Genomic DNA, 12,292 nt, shown 5'->3' with positions numbered 1-12,292 from the left:
AAGGTTACAAGCCCATTGGTTGCAAATGGGTATACAAGACTAAAAGAGACTCCAAAGGAAAGATTGAGAAATTCAAAGCCAGACTGGTAGCCAAGGGTTTCACTCAAAGAGAATGAGTAGACTATGAGGCGACTTTTTCACCAGTATCTTCTAAGGATTCTTTCAGAGTGATCATGGCATTAGTAGCTCATTTTGATATGGAATTACACCAGATGGATGTTAAGACTGCCTTTCTAAATGGAGACCTTGATGAGGAAGTCTATATGGTGCAACCCGAAGGTTTTGCAGCTGATGATTCAGGTGAGCATGTGTGTAGATTGAAGAAATCTATTTATGGCCTTAAGCAAGCTTCTAGACAATGGTATTTGAAGTTTCATAGTGTTGTCACTTCATTAGGTTTTGTTGAGAACAAGTTGGATCAGTGTATATACAGCAAGGTCAGTGGGAGGAAATTTATTTTTCTCATACTCTATCTAGATGACATCTTGCTTGCGAGTAGTGATATTGGATTACTACATGAGACAAAGCGAATGTTATCGAAGGATTTTGACATGAAGGACCTTGATAAGGCGTCTTTTGTCCTAGGCATTGAGATCCATAGGGATCGTTCTCGCCGAGTATTGGGTTTGTCTCAGAGAACATATGTTAATCGTATTCTGGAAAGATTCAGTATGCAGGACTGCAAGCCAGGAATTGCTCCTGTCATAAAGGGTGATAAACTGAGTTTGTCACAGTGTTCTCATACGGATGTTGAGAAAACCCAAATGAAGGATGTACCTTACCTTTATGCTAGTGCACTTAGAAGTATCATGTATGCTCAAGTTTGCACTAGGCCAGACATTGCTTTTGCAACAGGACTTCTAGGCAGATATCAGTCAAATACAGGACACGATCACTAAGTTGTTGCCAAGAAGGTTTTGAGGTACGTAAAGAGGACAAAAGACTATATGCTGATCTACAGACATGTTCAAGACCTACAGCTGGTAGGGTATTCGGATTCAGACTTTGCTGGCTGTCAGGATGAAAGGAAGTCGACAACGGGTTACATCTTTAAGTTAGCAGGAGGTGCAGTATCATGGAAAAATGAGAAACAGAAATCAATGGCATCCTTTATCATGCAAGCGGAGTTTGTAGCATGCTTTTCGGCCGCTACTCAGGCAATTTGGCTTCGGAACCTCATTAGGGAGTTGACCGTATTTGATTTTGTGGATCGGCCCATACAGTTGTATTGTGACAATAACTCTGCAGTGTTGTTTGTTAACAACAACAGAGGTCTCAAGGGGTCTAAGCATATGGAGGTCAAGTACTTGACCATAAAGGAAAAAGTCAGGGATGGTGACATTACAGTAGAGCACATTTCCACAGACGATATGGTAGCAGACCCACTAACTAAAGGCCTTCGCCCCTGTATTTTTGAAAGACATGTCGTTAGCATGGGCTTAGGAATATCATGGGATACTGTTGTTTAGTGGGAGCTGTTTTTATTTATGCTCTAATAAAGTTTACATATGTGTTTTGTTACTCTTTGTAACATTTTGGATGTGTATCAACTCATTTGCATTCAATAAGGTATTTCTGAATGCATTGTTGTCATGTTAAATACACATATAAGGTGAAAATCTTAAGGTACTGTATAAACCTTGAGTAAAGGCTATGGGCATTCAGTTATTAGCCTTAAGGATATGTCTTATTACACATAAAGTAATGTTAACAATAAGGATAAGACATATGTAGGTTCATTGGAACCATAAAGATATTCTCTAGTGACACATCAGGTTTTTGTGACACTTAAGGAAAGAGAATGAGGACTGACAAAGGGGATGACACATGAGGTATCACTCTTTATGAGGTGTCATCCGTTTGCCACAAAACCATATCGAATCCATATCAGTAAAGTCTAAGACACTTGTGACCATGGAAGGCTCTGCGTGATTACATGCAGTTACCGCCATGATTCGGTGTTTGAAACTTTATGGGATCGGATTGACTATTAAGAATTATCCATAGACCAAATAAAGGTGCACATAAGGTACAATTTCAATTAATATAGCCCAAGTGGGAGAATGTAACGTTTTCCTAATGTGGGTTACATTAATTGAGATTGTTATTACCCCCTTATGGGTTTGGTCTAATAAGTTTGGATATAAGGTTTCTTAATTGGTCGGATATGGGCCCGGCTTGTGTGGGCCGAGTTCGGCCCGGCCCGTTATGAGAGGGCTTGGCTGGAAACCCTATAAATAGAGCTGCAGGTCCCTCCTCTGCACCTAACTCTCTCCAATCTCTCTCAAACGCTCTCAAACTCACCTAAGGCTTCCGTGAGTTGGCTAAGGCGGTCCCATAGCACCGGGACTTCGGGGGTGACAGGGGAGAAGACCTACGGCACCGGTTCATCGTCATTTCTGCATCCAGGCCGATGGAATCCAAAACAGGTGCACAAATTCTATCCATCCTTTTACCGTACCGTTAATATCTCGCTATGGTGATCCTAGGGCGCTTGGCCGAGCCATACGGGCCGGCCAACATGATGCTCCGCAGGGCCTTTCTCGTCTTCCTTCTCTTCCTATTCCTTTCTTCTCACATAACCATCTCTTCGAAAGTCGCCGGTGCCCGAGCGATGAGTAATGGTAAGCGTTGTTAGTCTATATAGATGCATGCAAAATGAGAAAAACGCAAATCATGAGTTGACAGGGTAAACTGCTCAAAGTAATGATTGAGAATAGTCGCTTTTGAGGAAAGTGATAATAGGGGATGCAAAAGAAATCGATTTCACCTTTATGTTCTTTTAGAATTCGAAGTTTGAAGACAATAATTTCTAAATTGGAGATTAAGTAAATGCACATTTTCAGGAGGAAGCAATTTTGAAGAGACGATGGTGAGCAAGATTGTTGTTTGTGGAAGTCAACCCCGGCATGCCCCTTCAAAGGGCCGGCCTCCGAAGCCATGCCCGCCATCGTGAATCTTTCGAATGATTCTCGATTATTAAATTTTCTGTTCAATTGCTCATTACTCCTAATATTTGTTGGTGTTATAAAGAAACAAATCATCCGCTTTCTATAGTCTCCATGGTTATTTGGGGTTTTCCGCATATTTCTGTTCATGGAGCTCAAATGATTTCTTTGAATACACTGCGAATGGGATTGTTGATTGAATTGATATCCTATGCCGTTTCACCACATTTCATGCTCCCGAAATACCATGTCATCCACCGTGCAATCCAACAGGGATATCATATTTCAAAAGCACTTTAAAGTTTTTCAGAGGAAGCGTGAGATCTCAAATTTGATTCTATTTAGCATGACCTCTTGTAATTCTCTTGAAATCAAATAACAAGAAAGTGAAAAAAAAAAAAAAACAATACCTAACCCACTAACCCATCGTATTGGTGTGCGACTCCATTACCGCGATCCCACCAACGTGTTAGAAGCCAAGAATTTTCTCCACACAACTAACAAATGCCCAAGGCATAAATTTGCTAGAGATTTGCTCACGACATAACTCGAATTTGTGATTTCTTGGAAAACAATATGACTCCTTTTATCACTAGGTTATCAAGCTCAATGGTTCCAATTTGTTGGGTTCATCGCATCTCTTAAGAAGCGCATTGTCTAGGATTAACAACTACAACGTGATCTCCACTTGGCAAGAAAACTAAATCCAATGTAAGATTAGACCTATGAGAAAAGCTTGTCAGTAATTTCGAAATGTATAGATGCCCAACTAATTGGCTCATGAATTCCCTTTTTGACAAACATGCCGCAAACAGACCTCTCACTGTCACTTTGGGATAATGGCATGGAGGGTTCTTGAACTTTTACAATTTGTGCAGTGTAGACCTTAGACCTTTTTTTTATGCAACCGGGTCATTGAACTTCGTATTTGTTTGTTCATGCTCGTCCTTCCATTATATACTTGTCACAATTATTGTGCCAAGCCATCAGCAAGGATCCAACAACCCTTGTTGCTGGCTGGGCATCGCCACCACCTCTAGCCACCCCCAAATGCACATACTCGGACTGAGAGAGGATTGGACAGAGATACTCAGGCGGGTTCGAATTGACCTAGCTTATCTTCGTCCTTGTTGGCAGACGGCTGAACCTTGTGGCCCCCCGCGCCATTTCCGCCATCCTCCTCCGCCCTGTCCGCTATCGTCGATTGTTGAAGGTTCTTTTTTATCTTTTGTTTTCAAATTTTTTCTGTCCAGAATTATTAACTTCATATATCTTTTAATTTTCTAAATTTGTAAAACTCATATTGTTAAAGCACTTCTATATTTAACCAAATCTAGGAAACCTTGTATCTAAATCGAGGTGAGTGAGTGCGAGATGGAATGAGGGCGAGAGAGAATGAAGAAATGGTCATAAGTTGTAAACTCATTTATAACTCATTTAACATTCATGTTATGTTTAAATTTATTTATGACTCATTTACTAAATATAACTAACATATGTAACAACCCATCCCATTATATATGGGTTAAGAAATGAGTCTATAACCCATTTTGATAGGTGCGCACCTTTGGTCAAAGAGAGAGAGAGAGACTTTATATGTACAATGCACTATCTTTCGAAATGATGCTCATCCATGTTTTCAAAGTGGGTTGACGTTGAAACATTTGTACCACGATACACGGCTTATCGTCAACTCCATTTGCTCAACATTGTTATATATAGCATTCTCAGTCTCACTGATTCTCTACATGTACACACGTTTATCGTAGAATCATACATTCCAATAGAGAGGACAATGCTTCACAAGACCTCCCTCGTCTTCCTTCTTTTCCTAGCCCTTTCATCTCACGCAATCATCTCTTCGAATGGTCCCGCTGCCGCCACCCGCCCGATGAGCAGCGGTAAGCACTTCAATCTCTGTAGATGCATGCACAAATGTGAAAGTGCAAATCGTGGGCTGAATGGATAAACGGCTGACGTGATGATTAAGAACGGTCGCTTTCGAGGGAAGTGATTATAGGGGATGCAAAAGAGATCGGTTTCACATTTCGAAAGTAACGTTGTTTTAGAATTCGAAGTTTGGAGACGATAATATCTGAGTGGGAGACTAACTAAACGCACGTTTTCAGGAGGATGCAGCTCCGGATATATGGCGGTGAGCAAGATTGGTGTTGTTGGAAGTAGACCCGAGCATGCCTCTTCAAAAGTGAACCCCCCAGGCCCGCCGTCGTCAAGATTCAAATGATCCTCGACTATTGAACTTTCTGTTCGGCTGCTCCTAGTTTCTTTTGGTGTTTTAAGGAAACAATACAAAATAATAATTTACTTTCGATCCTCTCCATGGTTAATAAGGGTTTTCCTACATACTTCAGTTCATGGAGCTCAAATGATTCCCTTGAATACACCGCCAATGGGAAATGATTTAATTTGGTGGTTTGTTGAATCGATATCGCTATGCCTTTTCGCCACATCTCTGAAAAGTACTCCTAATAAAGGGCTCGACCTAGTACTTAAAAAGGCATAATTTACCATGACTTTCTGAATTATCACCGGTGAAGACCGATAAGCCACTGCGAATCTTGATATATTCATTTCACATTCCCCAAGTACCGCATTATTCACCATGCAAGCCAACCATCGCGCTAAGTCTTATCTATTTGGGTGAAAGTACGATATTCCCAATATTTTATGTACTTTTATTTGGCTTGAACAGACAAGAAGGACATGTTCCGAAAGTACCTAAAAGTTTTCAGAGGAAGTGTAAGATCTCAAATTCGATTTTTATTTAGGGTGACTTCTTCTGAAAGTCCGAGGACAAGAAAGTAAAAATCTTGAAAAATCCACTAGCCAATGGTTCCGATTGTAATACCAAAGAATTGGTTGCTTAATCTCCTGGAAAGGGGCATTATCATATCCATAAACCTCTCTAGATAAAACATTTGGATCTTTTATTTCATTGCAATTTTGATGTTTTATCAAGAGCACGGTATGTTCCAATTATGGATGTCATTTTCAGGTCCCATCATGGGCTGAGATTAAACTAGAAGACAGAATTTGAATTGACCAAAGTGAATCTATTTAATCCCACTTAATTAATCGCATGGTGAATTACGATGCTGAAGGAGCAATAGTGTTCTTTTAGATTTCGAAGTTTAAAGACAATAATGTCTAAATTGGAGACTAACTAAATGCGCGTTTTCGGGAGGAAGCAATTTTGAAGAGACGGCGGTGAGCAAGATTGCCGTTTGCGGAAGTCAACCCCGGCATGGCCCTTCAAAGGGCCAGCCTTGGAAGCCATGCCTGCCATCGTGAATCTTTCGAACGATTCTCAATTATTAATTTTTCTATTCTGATTGCTCCTAATATTTCTTGGTGTTATAAAGAAAAAAATAATTCGCTTTCTATACTCTCCATGATTAATTAGGGTTTCCACATACTTTGGTGCAACCAGGTCATTGAACTTTGTATTTTTTTTTGTTCATGCCCGTTCTTTCATTATATATACTTGGACGGAAATGCTGAGATAACATCCATATTTGCGTTACATCAGTGTTATCGTTTTAGATAGTTGCTGATGTGGAATAAAAAAATAGAAAGCGAAGACCGAAAATAAAAATAAAAAAGGAAACTAGATAGAGTCAAAAAAGAGTGAGGGGAGGTGCACATTGGGTAAAGGGGGCTGCGATGGCAGCAATGGTGGTGGTGCCAAGCAACCGACGAGGGTCCAGCAACCCTTGTTAGTGGTCGAGCATCGTCACCGCCTCTAATCATTCACAAGAGCGCAACATACTCAGACTAAGAGAGGGTTGGACAGAGACACTCAAACAGGTTCTGGTTGACCTCGCCATCGTATTCGTCTTCGTCTTCATCTTGAAAGGGCGACGAGGGTGGCTGAACCTCATCCACGATTGAATGAGGGTTTCATAGATTTGGGAATGGGGCTGCGACTGATAATGGGTATCTTTACGAGAGAGAGAAAGAGAGAGAGAGGCAAACGTAGCCCTCCCCTGCCTCGCCAACAACGGCAAGGGGGCAGTGGTTGACGAGGAACTTGTAGACCCACCAGCTTGTGGCAAGGTCTGTGGCCTTCCGCAACATTTTCGCCATCCTCCTCCGCCATCATCCGCTTTTGAAGTTTCTTTTTTAATTTTCGTTTTCAAATTCTTTCCTTTTCAAAAAGATCAACTTTATATATCTTTCAATTTTAAAAATTAATAGAAGCCATGCGTGCGCTATTGGAGAAAATATCTCTCAACAGCAAAGCAATTTCAAAAATTGCTCTAAATCAGATCAAGACCAGTGGAGCAATTCTTGTACTTTTGGCAAGTGCAGCAAGAGTTTCTAAAGTTGACAAACTCATTTTATCTTTCTTTGTATCGGGGATTTTATCTTTCCATGCGTAAAGGCAATAACTCAAGAAAGTTATTCTATTGCAATTCTTCTGGCTAATGTATGTTTTCAATTTTTTTTTCTTTTTAAAAAATTAACGTCACATATCTTTTAATTTTTAAAATTTGTGAAAGCCACGTAGGCATCACATTGGCGATTCATAGATGCCACGTAAGCACTAAACAGCCATTCGACTGCCACATCAGCATTTCAGTCCAAACTAACGGCCATTTGACTAGCACATCAGCATTTCAGTTCAAGCATGTGATGGGAGGACAAAAATCACAACAATCAAACATTTTCAAGGATCCGATTGTGCAAAAAATGTCCAGAGGAGACATTGCCTAAATCGAAAAAGTTCAGGGACCAATGCCATAACCAAATTTTCTTTTAATGATGAGGAAGCGAGCTTTATACACGACTTTTGTTAATTAATCTTAACGTATCAACTCATCCAAAGCCGGAATCAACTTAAAAAGAAGTAAGTTTTGCCTCGATAGAAGTGGACGACAACTGATATCAACAAGACATGAGCTTCGCCAACAAAGTTTGAAAACATGGATGACCATTTTCTTTCTTTAATTCTTTTCGGGGTTAATATCACGAAAAATCTCAAATCGGTACACCTGTAACAAATTTATCCCGAACTAATTTTTTGATCATAAAAAATTCGAAACTGATACACTTGTAATAATTTTGAAGTTAAATTTGTTACTGAAGAAAAATAGTGCTTCATACATATAAAGTGGATGACAACCCTTATCAACAAAACGTGAGCTTCGCAGAAATGGTCCGAGAGAGGCTCGTCAAGAACTCACCTAAGAAAGCGAGACATTTTCTATGTATAATGCACCATTTGTCAAAAAGATGCTCATCCATGTTTTCAAAGTCGAGGTTGGCGGCGAAACGTATGGACCCCAGCACATGATATTGATGGCTCATCTTCTGCTCCGCGTATGGACCCCAGCACATGATGTTGATGGCTCATCTTCTGCTCCATGTTTTCAAAGTCGAGGTTGGCAGCGAAACATATATATAGCACTCTCAATCATTCTAGAATCATTACATCGTACGACCACACGTTAATTGGAACAAAGTGTGTTCGTATTGACTAGGTTCCTGCAATTCTTGCTCGCGACCATTCATCCGGGTCCGCCGTGTGTACTGCGCCCTTTAGTCCAAGAGAGGCCCGTCAAAAACTCACCCAATAAAGTGATTCTTTCAAAGAAGATGCTCATCGGTGTTTCACAGTCGGTCAACGGCGAAACTTTTGAACCGCAATACACGGCATATCTTCAACTTCACGAGGTCGACATTGTTATATATAGCGCTCTCATTCCTTCTACATCTGTATCCATTGTACAACCGCACGACAATGAGGAGCACGCATGATGCATACCAAGTCCTCTCTCGCCTTCCTTCTTTTCCTAGTCCTTTCATCTAACACGATCATCTCTTCAAGAGTCGCCGACGCCCGCCCGATGAGCAACGGTGAGCGCTATCTCTATACGTGCATGCAAAATTAGAAAATGCAAAACATGAGTTGACCGGATAACAATTAAGAACAATCCGGTTTTTGAGAGAAGCGATTATAGGGGATGGAAAAGAATTCGATTCCACATTTTGCAAGTGATGTTCTTTTAGGATTCGAAGTTTGAAGGTAATAATGTCTGAATTGGAGACTATCTAACTAAATGCACGTTTTCAGGAGGAAGCCGTGTCGAAAAGCTGGCGGTGAGCAAGATTGATGTTTGTGGAAGTCAACCTGTCCATGCCCCTCATGGGGCTGGGCCATGCCCGCCGCCATTCAAGTGATTCTCGATTATTAGTTTTTCTGTTCGATTGCTCCTAATGTATGTTGGTGTTAATAAGAAATGAATAATTTGCTTTCTATGCTCTCCATGGTTAATTAGGATTTTCCACGTACTTTTGTTCATGGAGCTCGAATAACTTTTTTGAATACCCTGCTATTGGAAAGAATGTAAATTGTTTGTTTATTGAATTGATATCCCTATGCCTTTTCACCGAATCTCATTATCTTTATTTCACGCTCCCAATCACCACATGCCGAGTCTTATCTATTTAAATAAAAATGTTATATTCACAACATTTTGTATATTCTTATTTGGCTTGAACTAGACATGGCCACGGGCCGGTTTCTGCCCGGAACCGGCCCGGGTCAAACCTGGGACCGGCCCATTGACCGGGCCCGTGGTTCGGAACCAAAACCGGCCCGTGGCCTACGGGCCCGGTTAAAAAAAAAAACTGCAGATAAGTGGAGAAACTCTTTTTTTCCCCAAATTTGATTACAATGTACATTTTGATTACATTTTATATTGAATAATTCATTATTTCATAATTTGATAATTCATAATTTATTTTTTTAATTTTTACCTGCCGGTTCCAAACCGGGCCGGAATCGGAACTGGCCCGAAACCGCTAGTTCCGGTTCATACATGGCCACGAACCAGAACCGCCGGTTCCGAACCATGGCCATGTCTAGCTTGAACCGATAGAAATGGTATGTTTCAAAAGTACTCACAAGTTTTTCAAAGAAAGCATGAGATCTCAAATTTGATCTAATTTAACGCGACCTCTTGTAATTCTACTGAAATCAAATAACAAGAAAGTGACAAAGTAATAACAAACCCACTAACTCATGGTATAGGTGTTCGAACTCATTACCTCAGTCCTATTGGCGTCTTAGTAGTGAAGAAGTTTCTCCACATGAATAATAAATGCCCAAACCACAAGTTAACCAGTGATCCGCTTGCAACATAACCCGAGTTTGTGATATCATTGAGAAGAATATGACTCCTTTATCACTAGGTGTCGCGACCCTCCCGATGGTGGACCACCTAAGGGTAACCTAAACTTTGCTCGGGCTCTCTCAAACTCATATCAATGCGCAACTTACGTTCAAATGCTTGACATGAAAAATCATTTAAATTAGGAGTCACCACTAATCAGATTTTTGTTGGATCGATTAGAAATCCAAGTACATCATTATGAGATTTACTTTACTTATACAAAGCGGAGAATATGGATTCGGGGACTTGATTACGCTCGATTACTCTAACGCCATTTCAGTACTATATCTTTTTCATAAAAAATGTTTTACATGCAGGTTGAATTGATTTTTAACATAGCCACTAACATGTGAGGTGATAATGCAATTTCAAATGAAATTTTCCGTCGCATATTGTTATCTCCATAGAGTTGCTCTTGAAGATAATTGTCGCAAAAATAGAAGAATCGTAGAATACAATGTTCCCTTAACGTATCTTATCTGATGGAGGATAAAATACAATGTTCGTTCTTCTTGGGTGGAGAGAGGACTAGACTCTATTTATATGGGCTATTAATAGGTGCCTTCCATCAAAGTACATTCCGTTTCGTAAGAGTCGCACCTCTTCGGAGGAACTATACACTACAAAAAAACACCGGATTAGCGACGAAATTTGCGACGGAAATTCCGTCGCTACTAGGTCGTCGCAAAATTTTGCGACGGAAAATTTAAAAGTTCGTCGCAAAATTGCGACGAAAATAAATTCGTCGCAAAATTAGTCGCAAAATTGCGACGAAAATAAATCCGTCGCAAAATTCGTCGTAAATATTTCATCGCAAATTTGCGACAAACACTATCCATCGCAAAATTCGTCGCAAATTCGTCGCAAATTCTCGTCGCAAATTTCGTCGCAAAATTCGTCGCAAATGTCGTCGGAAAATTCGTCGCAAATTGGCCATGAATACAATCCGTCGCAAATATTTCGTCGCAAATTTGCGACGAACCGTCGCAAAATTCGTCGCAAATGTCGTCGCAATTTCGGCGCAATTTCGTCGCAAAATTCGTCGTAAAATTCGTTGCAAAATGTGTTCATCGCAAATTAGCGACGAACTGTAATGATCGCAAAATTCGGCTTAAAATATTCGTTGCTATTTTTACATCATTTCGGCCATAAATTCTTGTCCATATCAAACAAAGGAGACAATGACATATAATTGAAACAGAAAAACGAACAAACCATAGATTCTGACAAACCAGCCACAATGACACACTACAAAAAAATCGGATTTTTGCCACGAAAATTTACGACGAAAAAATTTTCGTCGCAAACTTGCGACAAATTTTCCAACGAAAAGTAAAATTTGTTGGAAATTTCCAACGAAAAATTTTTCGTCGCAAAATTCGTTGGAAATTTCCAACGAAAAAATTTTCGTCGCAAAATTCGTTGGTAATTACCAACGAAAAAATTCAAAAAAACCCGGTATTAGTCTGCATTTTTTATCTTCGTTGGAAAATTCGTTGGAAATTTAGCCACGAGTTTGTAATTTTCCAACGAAGTTTGTAATTCAAAAATTTTGTAATTTTTCCAACGAATTTAGCCACGAGTTTTCCAACGAATTTAGCCACGAGTTTTCCAACGAAAAATTTTTCGTCGCAAACTTCGTTGGAAATTTCCAACGAATTTTGCGATGAATTTCAATTTTCCGGGGAATTTTTTCAGTGTGTACTATTTTCGTTGGAAAATTCGTTGGAAATTTCCAACGAATTTTGCGACGAATTAAAAAAAAATCGGTCTTGTTCGGCATTTTTTATATTCGTTGGAAAATTCGTTGGAATTTTCCAACGAATTTCAATTTTCTGGGGAATTTTTTCAGTGTGTACTATTTTCGTGGGAAAATTCGTTGGAAATTTCCAACGAATTTTGCGACGAATTCAAAAAAATCGGTCTTGTTCGGCATTTTTTATATTCGTTGGAAAATTCGTTGGAAATTTCCAACGAATTTTCCAACGAATTTCAATTTTCCGGGGAATTTTTTCAGTGTGTACTATTTTCGTGGGAAAATTCGTTGGAAATTTCCAACGAATTTTTCAATGAAAATTATACACACTGAAAAATTAGTAATATTCGCGGGATTTTGAATTTGAATCTCGTGACAGAGTCACTCTC

The 12,292-nt window shown here is 39.8% G+C and overlaps 3 long non-coding RNA genes across 3 annotated transcripts; all 3 read left to right on the top strand.

Moving 5' to 3' along the window:
* The first annotated feature begins 2,521 nt into the window (after positions 1 to 2,521).
* On the top strand, positions 2,522 to 3,293 carry LOC130137565 (uncharacterized). Its single transcript, XR_008815976.1, has 2 exons — positions 2,522 to 2,624; positions 2,847 to 3,293. It is a non-coding gene; the product is annotated as an uncharacterized LOC130137565 (long non-coding RNA).
* A 1,206-nt stretch (positions 3,294 to 4,499) lies between these two features.
* Positions 4,500 to 5,391, top strand: LOC115683419 (uncharacterized). Its single transcript, XR_004006012.2, has 2 exons — positions 4,500 to 4,849; positions 5,078 to 5,391. It is a non-coding gene; the product is annotated as an uncharacterized LOC115683419 (long non-coding RNA).
* A 3,052-nt stretch (positions 5,392 to 8,443) lies between these two features.
* Positions 8,444 to 9,366, top strand: LOC130140125 (uncharacterized). The gene is made up of 2 exons (XR_008818118.1): positions 8,444 to 8,828; positions 9,046 to 9,366. It is a non-coding gene; the product is annotated as an uncharacterized LOC130140125 (long non-coding RNA).
* The last annotated feature ends 2,926 nt before the right edge of the window (positions 9,367 to 12,292 follow it).

The sequence above is a fragment of the Syzygium oleosum genome, unplaced genomic scaffold, assembly GCF_021117445.2.
Source record: "Syzygium oleosum isolate NSW1041296 unplaced genomic scaffold, Sole_v2.1 Sole_v2.01, whole genome shotgun sequence".
Taxonomy (NCBI): domain Eukaryota; kingdom Viridiplantae; phylum Streptophyta; class Magnoliopsida; order Myrtales; family Myrtaceae; genus Syzygium; species Syzygium oleosum.
The sequence above is the reverse complement of the archived record's forward strand: the minus strand, read 5'-3'. Positions and strand labels throughout refer to the sequence as shown.